Source organism: Musca vetustissima, unplaced genomic scaffold (genome assembly GCF_032173495.1).
Source record: "Musca vetustissima isolate MV318-11 ecotype Yass unplaced genomic scaffold, APGP_CSIRO_Mvet_v1 utg1260, whole genome shotgun sequence".
Taxonomy (NCBI): domain Eukaryota; kingdom Metazoa; phylum Arthropoda; class Insecta; order Diptera; family Muscidae; genus Musca; species Musca vetustissima.
In genome coordinates this window covers 403419-424979 of record NW_026883184.1, presented here as the reverse complement: position 1 = coordinate 424979, position 21561 = coordinate 403419, and the positions used below count along the sequence as shown (strand labels likewise).

Genomic DNA, 21561 nt, shown 5'->3' with positions numbered 1-21561 from the left:
AATCATTTTTTTCAAAATGGCGTGTGAGGCGTGGAATTTTTAAATCATTTTTTTAAAGACTATATCAGGCGTGGAGTTTTTAAATCATTTTTTTCAAAGTGGCGTGTGAGGCGTGGAATTTTTAAATATTTTTTTTCAAAGACTATATCAGGCGTGGAGTTTTTAAATCATTTTTTTCAAAGACTGTATCAGGCGTGGATTTTGTAAATCATTTTTTTCAAAGACTATATCAGGCGTGGATTTTTTAAAGAAGGCTTATATCAGGCGTGGATTTTTTAAAGAAGGCTTATATCAGGCGTGGATTTTTTAAAGAAGGCTTATATCAGGCGTGGATTTTTTAAAGAAGGCTTATATCAGGCGTGGATTTTTTAAATCATTTTTTTCAAAGACTATATCAGGCGTGGATTTTTTAAATCATTTTTTTCAAAGACTATATCAGGCGTGGATTTTTTAAATCATTTTTTTTCAAAGACTATATCAGGCGTGGATTTTTTAAATCATTTTTTTCAAAGACTATATCAGGCGTGGATTTTTTAAATCATTTTTTTCAAAGACTATATCAGGCGTGGATTTTTTAAATCATTTTTTTCAAAGACTATATCAGGCGTGGATTTTTTAATTCATTTTTTTTTCAAAGACTATATCAGGCGTGGATTTTTTAAATCATTTTTTTTCAAAGACTATATCAGGCGTGGATTTTTTTAAATCATTTTTTTCAAAGACTATATCAGGCGTGGATTTTTTAAATCATTTTTTTCAAAGACTATATCAGGCGTGGATTTTTTAAATCATTTTTTTTTCAAAGACTATATCAGGCGTGGATTTTTTAAATCATTTTTTTTCAAAGACTATATCAGGCGTGGATTTTTTAAATCATTTTTTTTTTCAAAGACTATATCAGGCGTGGATTTTTTAAATCATTTTTTTTTCAAAGACTATATCAGGCGTGGATTTTTTAAATCATTTTTTTTCAAAGACTATATCAGGCGTGGATTTTTTAAATCATTTTTTTTCAAAGACTATATCAGGCGTGGATTTTTTAAATCATTTTTTTTCAAAGACTATATCAGGCGTGGATTTTTTAAATCATTTTTTTTTTCAAAGACAGGCTGCGTAAAAGCTCTGAAGTCTTATAAAAGAAAAGCTGAGTTCTTCTATGGCTTTGTGCAAGATCGAAGATCTTTTATATATTTATACCCTTCACCACACTGTGGTACAGGGTATTATGTCTTTGTGCATATGTTTGTAACAGGCAAAGATAATCGAGATAGACCCATAGCTCCTTTTGAGAATATGCATGGAATCACTTTCGGAATCGATTTATGCATGTCCGTCTGTCCATGTTAAATTTTAAACAAAGAACAGGTCGCATTTATAATCCGAATTGGATGAAATTTGGCACAGCTCATCTATTTGGCCCAAGGACGAACCCTTATTGAATTTGGGAAAAATCGGTTCAGATTTAGATATAGCTCCCATATATATTTTCGTCCGATTTAAGGTAAATGGTGCACCAAAGTCTCTATATATCTTTCGATTTGCACGAAATTTGGCACAGCGTACTAAATTAAGTATAGAATGATGTGTGCAAAGTTTCGTGAAAATCGGTTCAGATTTAGATATAGCTCCCATATATAGCTTCGCCCGATTTTAGGTAAGTAGAACTATTTACCTAAAGTCCTTGGAAATCTTTGGATGTGCACGAAATTTGGCACAGCGTAATGAATAAGGTCTAGAATGATGTTTGCCAAGTTTCGTGAAAATCGATTCAGATTTAGATATAGCTCCAATATATATCTTCGTCCGATTTAAGGTTAATTGTGTACCAAAGTCTCTATATATCTTTCGATTTGCACGAAATTTGGCACAGCGTACTAAATTAAGTATAGAATGATGTGTGCAAAGTTTCGTGAAAATCGGTTCAGATTTAGATATAGCTTCGCCCGATTTTAGGTACGTAGGACTACTTACCTAAAGTCCTTGGAAATCTTTGGATGTGCACGAAATTTGGCACAGAGTTATGAATTAGATCGAGAATGATGTCTGCCAAGTTTCGTGAAAATCGGTTCAGATTTAGATATAGCTCCCATATGTATTTTCATCCGATTTAAGGTAATTGGTGCACCAAAGACCCTATATATCTTTCGATTTGAACGAATTGAACTGAATTGAGTCTATAATGTTGAGTGGTAAGTTTCGGGAAAATCGGTTCAGATTTCGATATAACTCCTATATATATTTTCGTCCGATTTTATGTAAATGCACGAAATTTGGCATTGTGAGTGGTAAGATTCGGGAAAATCGTTTCAGATTTCCATTTAGCTTCCATATATATTTTCGTCTGATTTTATGTAAATGGTGCACCAAAATCCCTATATATCCTTCGATTTGCTCGATATTTGTCATAGCGTACTGAATTGAGTCTAGAATGATGAGGAAAATCGGTTCAGATTTCGATATAGGTCCTATATATATTTTCGTCCGATTTTATGTAAATGGTCCACCAAAGTCCCTATATATCCTTGGAATTTGGTATAGCGTACTGAATTGAGTCTAGAATGAAAATCGGTTAAAACTTAGATATAGCTTCAACATATATATATATATATATATATACGTCCAATTTTACATATATGGTGCACCAAACTCCTAATATTTGTCCAATTAACACGAAATTTTTCACAACGTATCAAATTGAGACTTGCGTTTTGTTGAAACTTATGCAGTTGCAGCCATAGCGTCCATATGTATTTCGAAAGAGTATCTGATTGAGATTAATTTTTAAACGGTGCGACTTACCGAATACCGTGTATCAATCGTTTTCAATAAATTTGTCCCATGGTACGCAGACGACTCTAAATCTGGCCTAATTAACTTAAATTTAGCATAGGTTGCAGAAAGACATGAGTATGTTCCTTCGATGGAACATTGACATGCAATTGTAAGGATACACATGTAGAATATACCCAAAGTTGTGAAGGGTATCATATAGTCTGCCCATTTCGACTTTACTACTTTCCTTACTGGTTATAAATGTCCTGAGGTATCTATTACTACTGAACTTCAATCTCGTGCTTCCTAGGAAAAAATACTCCAACCCATTCACACGTCACCTTGGCCTGACGTCAGTATATCAGCAAAACAAATTCTGTTTTTTTGAAAAGAAAACCATTGCAAACCGAATAAAATTCCCCCGTTTTGAAAGTGGTGGCTCCGCAGTGGAAGACCTTAACTGACCTGAGAAAATTGTTGTTTTGATTCTAGTGTAATAATCACGTTTTATTTCTTCATTTTGTTTTTTTCTGGGTAAAACCGCTGAAGTTTCCGCAATCAGTGGCTAACTAACTGACCGACTATGTGGCTGACTGGCTAACCGACTCGACTCTACATATATGTAATTATGAACATTGTTTTTCTTTTTTTGGTGTTAATTGGCGGTAAATCGACGTGGTTATCATTTGACGTCGTTTGGGGAGATAAACAAACAACAACAAATTAAAATGAAATTGCAACAAAAACATTTGTTGTAACAAAGGGGATTTTTTTCAGAAACGGAATTCCTCGGAGGTTTCTGAAAAAAGTTGACCCCCAGTTGTCGTGTGTTTTATTTCTAATTTAATTCTAGTTCTAATGAATTGTTAACATATTTATCTTAACAATTGTCACCTGTGACATTGTGACTTTTAATCTGTAATCTTAATACACATGGTTTTTTTTTAAAAAAAACTTCTGAATTGTTTTAGTGGCATGTGTAGTTATGTATGTCTGGTCCACCTAGTTAAACGCCAACAATTTATGTTTTTGTTGTCATTTAAAACAGAAACAGAAAAGATGTGGGTAAAAGGGAAATCTAAAAATTCACCTTATAAATATTCAATAAAAAATTAACAACGCGATTTCCATTCAATTCACCTGAAACTAAACGCAGAGAATTGAAATGTGCCTCGTCATTTATTGCCGGCTTAATGAGACTGTAACTTTGTTGAGATTTTTTTTAAATTGTTTAGTTTCTTTTCCGTTATTGCCATAACTGTTAATTATTGGCTTTTTATTAAATTTATGTCATAATACGATATTTATTGATATTTTATTTGGTATGATGTGTTTATTATAATATTGCATATCATGATGTTTTTACAAAATATGGTAGGACTTCTATTTAACTTTGCAAGGAAGACAATTAAAAATTGTTAAGATACTTTGCTACGGAACTGTTCAGTTACAAAGGTAGTGGTGTATATTGTAACATATAATCGACATACCCTTTTATTGTACGTAAATATATGTATTTCCCCAATATAATGTTAATCAAAAATCTAAAACATATGACCCTGAAATTTCCTGCCTCCATCATACAACTAAAATATACATGTTAATGGTCCATTACATGGTATGTATGTATGCAATATTTTTTATATTTGTATAAATCTATAAAAAAAAATATGATTTTATCTTATTGCGCCTGCTTACCTCTCTTTAACAATGGCAATTAGCCAGGCTCAGGCAATCAAAACGACCAAAATCATCCAGCCATAGCCTATCAAACAATAAGTCAACAACAAAACCAGTGAGCGGAGCAGTATAGTCGGACGGGCCGACCATATGATACCCTACACAACTTCCACGAAAATCTAACATTCTGCGGATGTTTACTCCGAGCCTGGGCAATATTTTGTGATATTTGAAACCTCTTGCCCGATTAGATGTCAAAAACACCTCTTCCTTACACTGACATATTTTCAGAATATTGCAGTCCTTCTAATTACTAGTCCAGATTCCCTTCACTGTGGGTTGTATGATGAAGTTCGGATTACAGTTGTAGACTATGAATCGACTAAAAAATACAAAAAATTAAGTTTTCGGTCCACTTCATTCCAAAATCATTATCAGATCATCACCGCAAATTATAGGCGTTGTCCTTGACCATAACTGGAACCTCATGCAAAATTTCAAAGCCATCAGCGCTATATTTCCGACCTCTAGTGTGATAATGTGTTACTAAATAATAACTGAAAACGTAAGAACCTGTAAATATTTAAGTGTAACTCCCACATCCGAGTACATACGACAATAAAATTGGTATTAATTTAAAGGTCAACAACTCCTCTTGGATATGCTATTATTCTTTGGCCAAATTCCCTTCTCCATGTAAAAATTCGAGATGTTTGGGCCATAATTGCGGCCTCTGGAGCGACCAGAAAACCCGACAAAAATTAAGTATTTGGTCCATTTCATCCCCCAAATATTAAACGATCTTTCCAAAAACAATAGGGGTCTTCATTGGGCCGAACCCATCCTACATGCAAAATTTCGTGAAGATTGGTCCATAACTGTGGCCTGTATCGTGTTTAGAAATTATAATGGACGGACGGACACACAAGTCTAGATCGACTCAGATAGTCGAGATATGACGATCGGTATACTTAAAGGTGGGTCTAGGATCAATATTTGGCTGCACAAAGCTATAATACCCTGACAACATCGTTGTGTAGGGTATAAATATGAATAAAAATGCGTGTGTTTGCACAAATTGCGAATATTAGGTTGGGGAAAAAGAAATTAATTAGACCGGTCGTCAATAATGTCGATAAAATCGGAGAAATGAAAGAAAGTTGACCGGCATGTTAGCATTAGTAACATCGCCCAGGAGATAAAAACTGTTTTAACACTAGAACGCCGAAGGCAGTCATTTTGACCGCTTTCCAATTTCAAGTAAAAAAGCAACTGTGCATTTAATGACACTTTCTTTTTAAATTTGGTGACTTTTTGTATCTCATAGAATTACGTTTATTATAAAAAAATCACCAAATTTAAAATAAAAGTGTCATTAAATGCACAGTTGCTTTTTTACTTGAAATTGGAAAGCGGTCAAAATGACTGCCTTCGGCGTTCTAGTGTTAAACCATTTACACGAAGCTGGATTCAAAAAGAAGCTCCATGTTTGGGTACCACACCAATTAACAGAGAAAATAGGATGGATCGAATTTTCATCTGCGAAGCCTTGGCCAAACGGAATGAGATAGACCCATTTCTTAAACGGATGGGGACTGGATATGAGAAATGGATCACATACGATAATCCTGTGCGAAAACGATCGAGGTCAAAGAGCGATGAAGCACCTTAAACGGCACCCAAACCAGGACTAACTACCAGGAAAGTTCTGCTATGCATTTGGTGGGACTGGAAGGGTATTATTTATTATAAGTTGCTTCCATATGGTCAAACGCTAAATTCTGATCTCTACTGTCAACAACTGGACCGTCTGAAAATAGTAATTGACTAGAAACGGACAGAATTGGCTAACAGGAGAGGTGTCGTGTTCCACCTGGGCAACACTAAGCCACACATATATACAGTGACTCGCCAGAAACTTAGGGAGCTTGGTTGGGAAGTTTTAATGCATCCGCCATAAAGTCCGGACTTGGCACCAAGCGATTATCATCTTTTTCTTGCATTGCAAAATTTCTTTAATGATAAAAATTGGCATCTAGGGAGGATTGTTAAAATCGACTACTAGAGTTTTTTTTTGCAAAGATAGAGAGAGAGTTACCTTTACAATGGTAACAAATCATACAATAAAACGGTGCATATTTGACCCAAATCAGACATTCCGAAGCTTGTTAAATAATGTCCTATAGATCATATAAAAATAATGGATTTCTTTTTCCCCAACCTAAAAATATGTCGTATCCGTTCGAAGTTATCAGGCACCGTTCACGTACGTTTTGAATGGGACCTTGGCATTCGTGCGAAACAGTGCGAAATAAGATCATAAAAATTGATTTAAAAAATCGGACTGTTGTGAGAAAACCTTTTATTAGTGGCGTCAAAAAGCGTTTCCAACATAATAATATTTTTATGCGTTATATGTATCTTAATTTTTTTTATATTGTTACTCTGTACGAATACGGATTTGTTCATCCTAAATATGAACACTCCGCCTGTCTAGCGGCTGAAAAATGAATTAATGAGTATGTTTTTCCCTTAAACATAATAAATGACATTTTTAAAAAATTTGCTTATTGGATTGAATACTTCTTGTATATATTTTGCACATACATTTTTTATAGAAATCTCAAAATCCACTTTATAAATTTTTTTATAAGCATGGAATTTTAAAAAATGTCCTTGCTTATGCATATTTATACCTCAATTGGTCTCTTGAAAATTCAGGCTTATAGCACAATTAGGAATTTTTGTTATAATTGAGATGACCTTCATTGTTTTTATGTTTGGGTCCAATTTTTTTAATTTTTTCTATTGTAAAGTACAAATTCAAAATTACTTTCTATATTTTAGAATTCGCCGAATCATCTTGTCTCGATCAAACATTGTTTTAAAAAAACTACATCCGATTAAAATTTTATAATAATGAATCAGCGTACAAAGTTCGTAGAAATAAAAAAATTGTCTACGGCAAAACCAAGCTTATAATACCCACCCCTTTCGACCTGTGCAAAATCTAATGGCGTTTCACGTTAAGTGTCACGTACAATTGTAATAATAAAACAAAAATCCAATAAAAATTCAACAGACTGTTAGTTTTTATAAAAAAAAAAAATAAATTAATAAAATTTTTAAAGACCACCATGGTAGAACTTGGCGGTAATGGAAAAATTATTTTATTGTAAATAAAAATAATTGTATTTATGTTTTTATTTTGTTATATATTGTAAAGAAATATAAAAATATAACATAATTATGTTTAATCATAAAGAATACAATTTTATATATTGTAAGTGTTTTACATGTACGTTTGATCTCTAGTCGGTCTTTAGATGTGGTCGGTCATTGCTGTTAATGTTGTTTATTTTTAATTTTTAATTTTATTGAAATAATAAAAAATATTTTTAGGAGTAAACAAATTTGTAGATGGAACATTATTTGTTGTGGAAATTTACAGACTAAGAATTTTTATAAAATTAAGCTACCACAAACAGTAAACAGATAACAAAAACGCTTATGGAGACCTCAATCAAGTTCAAGTTCTAAAATTCTGTTACAAAAACATTTTGTTTTTTATCTTTAATTATGATTTTGGTTGTTTTGCTTGTTTGTTTTATGTGTTTAGGTGTCTGTGGTCAGAATTTGTTGTCAGTAGAGACAATTGAATAATTTCGTAAAAAAATATACTTTGGACTTTGTTCTGTTGGTAGGGAATATACAAAAATAATAATACGTAATATTTTTTTGGTAAACAAGGCAAAGGCATAATTGGAATAATTTTATAGGTAATATAAAATATAAAAGTTTGGGATCTATTTAACAAAAGATGTGTTTTTTGAAGGTACAACTATAAAAATATGAAACAGATCAAGTCTATTTTATTTAAATTATGTATTTTGAAGGTACAACTATAAAAATATGAAACAGATCAAGTCTATTTTATTTAAATTATGTATTTTATTTACGATAGTGTAAACACTTCATCTCATTTAAATATTTGAAATTAACGGTTAACCAGGTAAATATTTTGTAAATAGTAGCAAAACCTAGATCACTGATCTTATTACCTTTTTACACAACCAATACCAGACGAGGATCTTGCTTCTCATAAGTAGTACCTAAGCTCAATCTAATTTCAATAAAATCGCGACACTCCGAGTCTGGACACTCCGACTCTAATTCGTTTAGCGAACACTGAAGGCGACACTCCGAGTCTGGACACTCCGACTCTAATTCGTTTAGCGAGCACTGAAGGCTTAAGATCATAACCCACGCTTGCCCAAGTTGATGGACTCTGATCATAAGCAGGAAGTAGTTCCTAAACAAGGAGTGAAACCATTATTTTAAATCTTGTTGTTTCGGATGAAGCCATACCAGCTCCTCCAAGAGCTTGCATTAAAATTAATAATAAACAACAACTCAAAATTTGTACATGAGATCACGGTGAAGTCAGAAGCAAATTTCATGTCGATTAAGCCATATAGGTTTTCGAGCTAACGCCCTAAGTCTGGGTTTACACATGCAACTTTTTTAAGCAACTATGCTGCTCTCTGCAATTATCTTTTGAATTTCTTCCCCCTTGTCACTTCATATCCTTCTGGTTTATCCTTCAACATTAACACCAAAATGTCTTTCAAGGTCGAACAGCATGGTATGATTATTAAATGTCAGAGAAAGGTTGGGCGCCACTTAAATGTTCGCTCCGCTTAAACATAAAATTGTTTTAAATGCTTCGCTTATTGACGCCTATGGATCGTTCCGCCCCATATTCGTTTTCGGTCGTCACAAGAAACTCGCAATATTTCCAATACAGACATTGCTACTTCACCTAGGATATTTGGTATTGTTTATAGTATATTGGGATCTCAATGGATAGAAAATCTCCCTGCCAAAAATATTATTTACTGTAATATTTACCTAAAGTTTCAGGGTACACCCCATAGAACTCTCCATTTTTTAAGCATTATTTTTTTAATAAATATTGTCCATCCACGTTTTTGTAAATCCTCCATACAAAGGTATACAGAATTTTTGACATTTTGAAGATTTCGTAAACGTTTTCAACGGACATGGGCGTTCAAGGAATAATTATTTTAAAGTTCATTGTATCCACATGCCAAAAGTAAAAAAAAAAAAACAAAACAACAAAATAAGCTAAGTGCCAACAACTGACCACAGACTCGTCCAAGAACAGGGCAGGAACAAAATGACAATTAATGAATAAATCAAGTGTCAGCAATTAACAGTGAACTTGACAGGGTTCTACATAAATGTAAAGTTACGAAAGAGAAATAAGAAAAAAAATGTGCAGGTTGTTCGACCGATGTATACACTGGTTCTACGATCGCATATAATAATTACACATTTAACAAAATTTTTGTCAGAACAAGTAAAAACGTTGTTAAGTTCTGCCGGCCCTAACTTTTGTCTTTACCCTCCATCATGAGTTTTATTTGAAAATTTCCTATCAGGAGTAATCGATGTAACAATTTACAGATTAGGACCTTAAACCTACCAAAAATTACTCGTTATCTTTGTATGGAGGCTATGTAGAAACATGGACTTATATCTACGAGTAAAAATGACGTTAAGTTCCAACTTTTAATCTTAATTCCAACTTTTAGGATTCCAGCTCTATAGGTTCACCTAATTCCAAATTGTATGGAATTTAATACCATTCAGTACAATTATCTCAATAATTCAACAGAAATTATATTTCAGGATTCCATCCCGATCGTTTCACTCAAATACAAATTGTACCAAATTTAGTGCATATACATAAGTGCGAATGCCCAAAACTTCCTACATAGCCCAATTCTACACTTCAAATGTAATCTGTATTCCAATTTTCAGGACTTTAGCTCTATCGGTTCGCCTACATCTAAATTGTATCCAATTTAGTACAAATTTTCAAAACTACATCCAAAGCCCAATCATACAATCCAATAGAAATCTTAAGGGCTAAGCAGAATGCTCGCTTTGAGCCATCCGTCGCGTTATATATTTTCGAAAATACAACAACCACAAGGAAACGATATGCATTTGTGTTATCGTTTACATGTGGTTGTTGTATTTCATCGCCAATATAGACTATAATTAAGATTTGATTACCATTTAGTACCTTTGTTCTTTTATAGTACATATTTAAAAACCCAACTCCATATTCCATTACTACACACCAATTTGTACCGCAAATTTAGAAATCATTTTATTTCACATTTGTACGTATTTCTTAAATTATATACACATCTCACTTTTACAATGCAGTAGTAAGCTTATATCCACATTTCAGTTTGGAATGCGAATTAAGGTTGAGATATTAGGGTGGTGATTTTAAAGCGGTGAGGTGATTAAAATTCATGTATACGAAAAGTACAAAATGGTACTATATTTGGTACAATTTGGATTTTTGGAGAACTAATAGAGCTGGTATCCTAAAATTTAGAGTTAGAGTCACTATTGGAGTGTAGGATGGGGATATGTACGAAGTTTTGGAAATTTGTACTAATGGTAACAAATGTGGATTTGGAAGAACTGATAGAGCTGGGATCCTGAAATTTTGAGTTAGAATCACTGTTGGAGTGTATAATGGGGATTGGAAAATTTGTACTAATGTGAAATTGGGAAATTGGGAAATATGATTTCCAGATTAAACTAAATGGTATTAAATTTTGTAAACTTAAGATTTTGTGTGAACATAGCGAGCTCGAATCATGAAATTTGAAATTAATTTTGGAAATAAGTACCACAAGCAAATATAAGCAAATTAGTATAAAGCTAGATTTGTATTGCGATCGGAATTGCTGTGTAATGTTGAGGTATAGTTTTGGAAATACTTAATATAATATATCAAAGGAACTAAATGGTCAATATTGCTGTGTATATGTTGTTTAGCTATTCTGCAATATGCAGTTCTCCGCTCACAAAGTAGTGGGTATATTTCGATTCGTCCGAATTATTTACTAAAAATATATAAAGTTATGAAAAATACGTAAAAATGAATTTCGATGAAAACAGAAAAAGTTTTCTGAATTTTTGAACCCGATATTCCTATAAGGACCATTAAAATACCTATAAAGGGTTGAAGTTTGATAAAAATGCAGTATGAAGTATGGCTCAATCAACAGTCATCCAAGTGTTTCGCAACACGATGTACCCTCTCAGGCATTTTTCTTTGAGTGTAAAGGTAAATTTAAGGCTAATATTTTCAATTTTGTTTTATTTTTTATTATTGTTATAATTTTGGCAATTATCATGGCTGGACCAGTTTAGCTTCAAGTATCATTTAAATGATTAAAATGCCCTTAATCAATGTTTATATGACAATGTACCTCCACAATCAAGATCCATTCAAAGGGTAGGGGGTACTAACTGCAAAAAAATAAATATTTACAAACATTTTTTGAACAATTCATTGTCTGTTCATCATTTTCCATGTCATATTTATTTTATGCCGTATTATTTTGTTTGTTGATGTTTTGTACTTTTGTACTCAAGATCAAAGAAATAAGCCCCATCCCCTTTCAACCTCAACATACTCAAGTGGCTGTAGGTAGATAGGTTGTTATGTGCATATAATATGCGAATAGGTATGTCGGTATGATTATGATGGCAATGTTACTGACCCGTTTTCGCATGTCACGGAGTTATGAATTCGCATTAACTTAAATAGAAACAATTACTTGAAACACATACGAACACACACTCATGATGCATACCCGACAAGAAGGAAAGACCCGTGATCGGGCGGTCGGGCGTTCCTCTATACAAGTGAATTGATATAACCAATTGTATGAATGAATGAATTGATGTCTATACAGCCGCTGCGCCATCGTGTCGTATATGACATTCAAACATCTACATGTTTGAAGCTAAAAAATGTATATGAAAAGCATATTGGAGAGACATCAAATTATGCCAGGTTATAGTAGTTACACTGTGCAGTAATAATATAGGAAAAGGGTAAAATAATTTTTAAATATTCAACAGGGTAAATGTGTGGAATTCCAATTAGAATATTTCGAAAATATCTATATTAATAAAATAGTAAAGTGATTAGAGTCACACGGACGTAGATATGAGATAAGGCTGGGTTTTTAGAAATTTGTACTAGAACGGCACGAAAAGTGCTAAAAAGTACTAAATATGATACCATTTGTATTTGGCGAACCAAGTGGAGTTAGAACTCTTAAATTTGGAATGAGGATCACTAATGGAGTCTAGGATAGATGTACTAAAGGGTTTTTTGGATTGGATAGAAATATAAGATGTAAATATGGACTAAGAATCAAAGTTGAGAAGAAGGGTCGATATAAGCATGTGTTTTGGGGAGGGTGTACTCATGTATACGAAAAGTACTAAATTTGGTACAATTTGAATTTGGAGGAACTCATATCGTCAGATTGTAGGATTGGGATTTGTAGGTAGTTTTTGGAAATGTGCACTATGCGAACGAAAAATACTATATGGCACTATATTTGGTACAATTTGGATGAACGATAAAACTGGAACACTCATAATAAGATTACTGTTGAAGTGTAGAATTGAGATATGTAGGTAGAGTACTAAATTTGGTACAATTTGAATTTGGAGGAACGCATGGAGCTGGAATCCCTAATATTTGAAATTAATTACAGTCAGAGATTAATATTGGGATCTGCAGGTAGTTTTGAAAAATTGTGCTTGTGTACACGAAAAGTACTACAAGGTACTATATTTCGTACAATTTGAATTTGGGTGAACTGATAAAGCTGGAACACTGAAATCTGGAAATAAGATTACTACTCTATTACAGAATTGAGGTATATATGTAGTAATGGAAATTTGTACTTAAGGGTAGTAATAAATTGATACAATTGGATGGTACTAAATTTGATACATTTTGGATTTAGATGATCCGATTGAGCTGGAATACTGAAATTTGGAATTAAGATTACTGTTGGAGTGTAGAATTGAGGTATGTAGGCAGTTTTAGAAGTTCGTACTTATGTGTGTGTGAATGGTACTAAATTTGGTACAATTTGAATTTTGGGTGAACCGATAGGGCTGGAATATTGAAATTTGGAGTCAGGATCTCTGTTGGGGTGTAGAATTGGGGTATGTATGAAGTTTTGGACATTTCTACCAATGTGTACTAAATGTCACTAAATTTGGCACAATTTGGAAATCTGGAATAACATTACTACTGCATTATAGAATTGAGGTATGTAGGTAGTAATGGAAATTTGTACTTGTGCGTACTAAATGGTACTATATTTATATAGGGGAGAGGGGGGCACCTTTGAACACTTTTTGCTTTCAAGCCTTATAACATTTTTTATTTTATAATTTTTGGTGTCTTATAAATTTTAACTAATAGGTACATATGTAACCTTTAAAATGAGTATACATGTGACATACTTTAAGCTTGATAAATATATTTTATTACTGTTTTAATGGACGAACTCAAAGTGTTCAAAACTGCCCCCCCAGGGGGGCAGCTTTGAACAGGAGTTGGCATTTTTGAACGACATGGTTTTTTACAGTGTTTATGTTCAAATATGTATGTATTTTATTCATACATATCAGAAATGCATTAATTCATTAAAAAATATATAAAAAATGTTCAAAATTTAAAAAATTTAGATCAAAAGTTATTAAAACATAAAATAAACAAAAATTAATATGGTGAAAAATACAGTTAATTTCGTAATCATATTAGCCCATTTGAAAGTTTGAGAAATCGAAGCCAAAAGTTAAAAACTCATTTTTTTACTCGAGTTTAATGGGCATGTTCAAAGGTGCCCCACCCATGGCATTTTACGGAAATTTAAAATAACTTTTTTTGTAATAAATATATATGAAATAAATTACATTAGTTATGTTTGAAATGATTGTTGGAATGCAAAAAATTTGTTTGACGAAAGAAAACTATCACAGAATTCTTCCTGCGCCCTTACAACCAAATGAATAAAAGTTTACAATTACACTGAGAAAACATGGTCACCCATGCACAATTTTTCGACAACTGAAAAAGCAAGCCAAAGTGGTTTACGCATATAGAGTACATGATTGCCATATACAAAAATGTGGTTGCGGATCGGAAAAATATTAAACCAAAATTTTATGACCGCTGTTCAAAGCTGCCCCACGTTCAAAGGTGCCCCCCTCTCCCCTATATAATTTGGATTTAGGTGAATCGATAAAGCTGGGATTCTGAAATTTGGAATTAAGTTTAATGTTGGAGTGTAGAATTGAAGCAAGCAGTTTTAGAAGTTCGTACTTATATGTACTAAATAGTACTAATTTTTGTATAATTTTAATTTTGGATGAACCGGTAGAACTTGATTGTATGATGTAGATAGTAATGGGAATTCGTACATATAGGTACAAAATGGTACTAAATTTGATAAAATATTGATTTAGGTGATCCGATAGAAATTTGAAATTAAAATCACCGCTGTAGTGTAGGATTGCGTATACAGGAAGTTTTAAAAATTAGTACTTATGCGTACAGAGTGGTACCAAATTTAATACAATTTAAATTTAGGTGGCCCGATAGAGCTGAAATCCTGAACTTTGGAATTCAAATTACTGCTGGAGTGTAGGATTGGGGTATATAGGAAGTTTTGGAACTAAATGTAACCTAATTATGTACAACTTGGATTTGGAGAACCTGTCGGATTGGAATCCTGAAATTTTAAAAAATGATTTCTATTGGATTGTTGGGGTGGGTACTTAAAATTTATTGTGTACTAAATGGAACAAAATTTGGTAAAATTTGAATTTGCGTGAACCAATAGAGCTCGAATTATAAAACTTGGAATTTTTTTTTGAAAATAAGTCTAAAATAAATGGTACCAAATTTTGTATAGCGCTAGATTTCTGTTGCGGTCACAATTGGCGTGTAGTGTTGAAATATGGAGGTAATTTTGGAAATGCGTACAGTAAGAAAACACCCATCATTTTGTTAAAGAATTTAATTTCAGGGCCCGTAGTTAGAAGAGTTGGTTTTGAAAGAATTTTTTATGATTTTTTTCAGGCACCATCAGGCCAAAAGTGCGAATTTTAAGAGAATTTTATATTAGGGAAAATAACCGTCATTGATTTTGAAAAAACTTTATTTCAAGAAATATCGAAGTCAAGAACGTGTGGTTTTTTAAGGAATTTCTTTTCAGAAATTTAAATAGCGTCACAGACAGAAATTTAGATTTTAAAAGAACCAGTCCTTAAAAAAAAAAAAAAAATACAATTGCCTTATTTAAATTTTCCGCAGTGTCTATTTCCCTAGAGGCTCATATAGCTCTGCCTGTGTAACAATTTCTTCGGTCATTGCTGTGCAATGGGTAATCAAGTTGTCTTTCTTTGCCTTTTATCGAAATGAATTCATTACCAGTCAGCAACAACGACAACAAAAATGTTTCACGGTTTTGCTTATGATTGCGAAGGAACATCGAAATTATGAATGACTATATTAGGGTGGTTATAAGTGAAGCACGACAAAAGTCGGTCTTCAATAGATAGATGGCTTTCAAGGGGTCAGAAGTTCGATGCATTAATCTGCTATGCATCAATCTGCTATTCTTTAAAAATCCACGCCTCTAGATTGGCTGTTGTGCTAGAAAATATTCTTTAAAAATCCACACCTCTAGATTGGCTGTTGGGCTAGAAAATATTCTGTAAAAATCGACGCCTCTATATTGGCTGTTGGGCTAGAAAATATTCTTTAAAAATCCACGCCTCTAGATTGGCTGTTGGGCTAGAAAATATTCTTTAAAAATCCACGCCTCTAGATTGGCTGTTGGGCTAGAAAATATTTTTTAAAAATCCACGCCTCTAGATTGGCTGTTGGGCTAGAAAATATTCTTTAAAAATCCACACCTCTAGATTGGCTGTTGGGCTAGAAAATATTCTGTAAAAATCGACGCCTCTATATTGGCTGTTGGGCTAGAAAATATTCTTTAAAAATCCACACCTCTAGATTTGCTGTTGGGCTAGAAAATATTCTTTAAAAATCCAAGCCTCTCGAGCTCTTATTGGACCAAAAAATATTCTTTAAAAATCCACGCCTCGAAAAATTATTTAAAAACTTTCTATAGATCTTCTATCGATAGGAAACTTTCTTATTAGTTTGGTAGGTATTGTGTGTGCTTACACCCTAATAAACCTATGACAAACATGAATCACAGCATGGGAACAACTACTTTTTTTAATTCTTACTACAACGGCTGACATTCTCCGCTCAAGTATTCAATGAATATCAAAGTAGAATTAAATTGATTCATTTGTAGAAACAAAAAAAAAAAGAGAATAGTTCCCATCAAAAATCAATGATCTGCTGGCAGAGTAGAGTGAGCAGATTGGCAATTTGGCAAGTACAATCACTTTTTTGTATTTATTATAGAATGCAATTTTTTGTTTTTGTTCAAATAATAAATTATTGCAAAATATTTAATTTTTGGTCTGTCTGGCTCGAAGTGTGAAGTGTCTTCAAATGGGGTGTTAAAATGGCAATCAAAACAAAGAGAAAAAATAAATAGAAATCAATTGAAAAAAAATTGAGTGAATTGTTAAAAAATTAAGACAGTTCACGATGTTCGTCAGGGGACAATCAGTTTTGATGAGACTTATGGCGAATGATGAACTCTGGTATTGAGGTAGTCATCAGATCACATCGCCAACTTATAATAACAGCTATTCTATTTTTTTGGAGAAGAAGTTCGTTAAAACCAAACTCATCAGAGGAAATCAATTTTAGTGGAACGATGGTTAAATATGAAAGCTGATATTGGGGTTGTCATCAAAACAGACGTTGGGCGCCATCTTACTTTTTTAATTTCTAGAGAAAATTTCGTTAAAGACAAGTCTGTTACAAAAAGGTTCGACTTGTTAAGAATTTATTTATCAATATTAAAACAATAAAAACAATTAATTTATTATTTTTCACTCTTAGAAAAATATACATTGAAAACCACATGTAATGGATTTTTAGGAAAGAAAAAATATAAAATGAAATTAAAATTAAAAAAATACAACAAAAATAAATAAACCAGTTAATATGTAATTAACTTAGTCCATATGGCAAACAAGCAACAAAATAAATCTAATTTGAATATTTTTTGGAACATTAAAAAATGTGCATTTATATTACGACACCTTCTAAGGGGAGACAAACTGCATTTTAGAAATATACACACACACCCAAAAAGAGACAAAAACCAAAACTTGTCTCAAAATAAAATATGGTGAACAACATCCAAATCTGGTTTAAAAATAAAATAAATTTCGAAAAGATTTATTACAATTCAAATATTAAATTATATAGAAAGTCTCGTAAACAAGAAATTATTTCCAAATTGAAATGAAATTGTCTGAGACGAAATATTAGAAAAAAAAAAAAAAACAATGAAATGTTTAAGCAATTCCATTAGAATTAATAAATTGTAATAAAACAAATAGCCTGTCGTTCGTTCGGTTGCCCAGTCGTTCAATTGTTAATAATTAATAATTGAAAGTAATGACGTTAGACGAGTGTGTGCACAATTTGTCTTTTTTTTTCTTCTTCGAAAATTGTTTTATGGAATGTTTTACAAGAGCTGGTATGGCAGCAATTTACAAATTGTTTGTCATTACTGCCCTGCATGATGTTATTTAAACTATATCAACAAAAAAAAAACAAAACATTTCAATTTACAATTTCTTGCAATTTTTGAAAACGTGCTTCCTTGAGTTTTATTATTATTTTTTTTTTTTGAGACTGATCAGTAATATTCTCATTTTTTATAAAATTAAAACCATTAAAACTCTGTATGTATTTAAGGATTGCACTTTTGGTGACTAATTCATAACACTATACAACAAGATTTTTGGGGGGTATAAGTAATTTTCATTGTTTATATTAAATGGTTTATATTATTAAATTTTCATTCAGTTGCTAAAATTTGTTTAAACAAAATGAAAAAAACTCAAAACATGTACCTATGGAAAATTCGCCTTAATATACTCTCCACGGCCTCCGTAACCGTAAAGATCTTTTAACCGCAAAATCTTGTTGCACTGTGTTGTAATTGACTGATTGATAATCAACGTTCAGACGAAACCATCTTCAATCTTGAAATGTGGCTCTTAGTCCGAAGGTGTCAGATAAGGCTGGGTTTTGGAGTCTAGGATAAGGTTCTTTGTAAATTCCAATTTTTGTACATTTTTGCAGAATGTGAAAGAATAGAGCTAAAAACTTAAAATTTGAAAGGCGAATAAAGTTTGAGAAGAAGGGTCGATATAAGGATTGTTTTTGGAAGTGTGTACTCATGTATACAAAAAGTACTAAACAGTACTAAATTTGGTACAATTTGAATTTTGAGAAAATTATGGAGCTGGAATATTGTAATTTGAGGTATGTGGTATGTTTTGGGAATTTCTACTAATGTGTACTAAATTTGGTACAATTTGAATTTGGGTCAACCAATAGGGATTGGGAAATAAGATTTCTATGGGATTGTATGATGTAGGTATAATAGAAATTTGTACATATGTGCATTAAATGGTACTAAAATTGATAAATTTTGGATTTAGGTTGAACCTACAAAGCTGATATCCCGAACGAGTGTAGAATTAAATTATGTAGAAAACTCTGCAAATTCGTAGTTATATTGATAAAATGTTACTAAATTTGGTACAATTTGGATTTGGATGAACCTGAAATTAGACAAAATTATGTCTGTTAGATTGTTGAGGAACGTGCTTTTGGAAATTTTTCTTAATGTGTAATAAATTATACTAAATTTGGTACAATTTGGATTAACGTTAACCGATCGGGCTGGAATCCTGAAATTGGAAAATATGATTCCAATTGCATTTTGAGGATGGATACCTATGGAAATTTATATTAATGTGTACTAAATGGCGCTAAATTTGGTAACAATTTGGATTTAGGTGAACCCATAGAGCTCGAATAATAAAATGTGGAATTCGTTTTGGAATTCAGTACTACATGAAAAATTTCGATCCTAACATTTTTACATCAAAATACCTTCCTTCACGCAAAATATTAAAAATACTGAAAATCGATAGGTATCATTATATGGGGGCTAGACTTAAATGTGAAGGTAGAATGATTACAACAGATGGTTATATGAGGACAACTCCTGAAAGTGGGCGAATATAAAAATAATTTTTGAGAGGGTTACCAAATACGACTGCAAAATACCAAATTACAATAAATTCGTTTGATAAACCCACTTAAAATCCACAATATACCGAAAATTCGGAGGTACTGTTATATGGGGGCTACCCGACAAAAAATCGACCTATATTTATAATTTTTAGTGGGGATATTTGGTATCCAATAAGATCGCAAAGTGACAAATTACAAGGAATTTGGTACCGGTATATGGAAACTTCCAGAAAAATTGGACTCTATTTATCATTTTCAGTTTTTTCTATTTTCTATTTTTCATTTCAAAATTCGGGGGTACCCTTATATGGGAGCTATACCAAAACGTGGACCGATAGCTTTGCAAAATTTGCTGATATAGGTCCCATTTTTCATTGCCGAAATTTTTGTTATTGACGTTCAGTTTTTGATAAGAAAATATGAATGAAACATTCCTCCCTTATTTCCCTCCGAAGTCAGCTTTCCAAGTGGACCGTAACCCACTCTGGAGCGTGAAAACCCAAAAAATCTTTCATGAAGAACGAAATCACATGGCAAAAATCATGAATTGATGTTCGAACTGCTTCCTAATCCTAGTTCCAACGACAATTTTCTTTCCACAGATCGCAAAAAACACAAATATATTTTTTGCGAATTAAAAGGCGCTCGAAAGTCAAGACTATATTTCCGTCAAATTCATAATATACCCGGCAATTGATAACCTATATCAACCTGTAAACTGATAAGTAGAAAAATATAACCTTTATTACAATTGAGTACATTGCAAATTGATTTTAGTGGCATTTTTCTTATATAAAAACATAGGTTCAATTCTGACCAATTAAATATATTATGCAATAATAAAATATATATTTGTAACAATTTTATAAAACAAATTGCAAGCTAAGTCCATGAGAAACCCGAACTCAAGTACTAATCGTGTAAGTAGAAGCCCAATACTCGCAATAAAGTAAAAGGAGAAAAAAAACTTCAGTGACAATTGAAACTTCATAAAAGAGAAGATCAGCTATTTATACTTCAGCAGAAGGTGGCTAAATTTTAGCAATGTCGCAAAATGTATTTTCTTAAAGACATTTGAAGAAGCTAGTGAAAAAAAGATCGGAAATCACTTACGGAATTGAATTCATTCAGATCCGAAACTTGTGACAGGAGTTGGGCCGTTCTGGAACGAACTAGTTCATTGGAACTATTTCGATACAAGAACGCTAGGAACTAGGTCCAGTTCTTCACTTCCAATAGTTATTTTTTCTGATCTAGTTCCTATTAAAGATGTACATCAATAGAATGTTGCTGTATAAATGGCAAAGAATTTGCTCTATTTTATTAGAGTTAAACTTCTAAATATAAAATTATTTAAAACAACAAACATTTATTGTCAACTTGTTTACCTTTTTGGTCCATCAACAATAGAAAGAGTCAGATTCGAAAGAACTATCTGGGTGTTGAACTATATGGAGCAAATGAACTATATAAAGGAACTAATTCCTTTCTAAAAAAAAACGGGAAAGATACTCGTAGTTCCGCACCGTGAACTAGATTTCCCAACTCGTAATGCGTATTTTGTACTGTGGGTTCAATGCTGTTCAATAAATCAAATATTTTGTCGATAAGATTTAGCTGTCAAAAATGTTTAGCATTTGGTCTCCTCTTGGACTTTTGAAATATTCAAAAATTTTTAACACGTTTTGAAACAAATATTTTAATTGTGTCTTCGATAATTTACTAAATACTGTCGCTCCCATGCTGATCGGAATGAATTGGTTCAAATTAACTATTCCGTAATTGGAACTATCAGTATTAGGTTCGATTCCTTCGTTTTTTTTTTACGAAATTGGAATGATTTGACTTCCTGTTTGGTTTTTAAGATATTAAAAAATTTAAATAGGCTGGGAAAATATATATGAATTGCGTCTTTGATATTTTACCAAATACCGCCGCTGTCAACCTAATAAAGCAGATCGGTA

General features: G+C 32.3%; 1 protein-coding gene across 2 annotated transcripts in view; it reads right to left on the bottom strand.

Annotated features, from left to right (window-relative positions):
- The window catches only part of LOC133329990 (fatty-acid amide hydrolase 2-A), a 63591-nt gene that overhangs the window by 8527 nt on the left and 33503 nt on the right, over nt 1–21561 (bottom strand). The gene's annotated exons all lie outside the window — the stretch shown is intronic.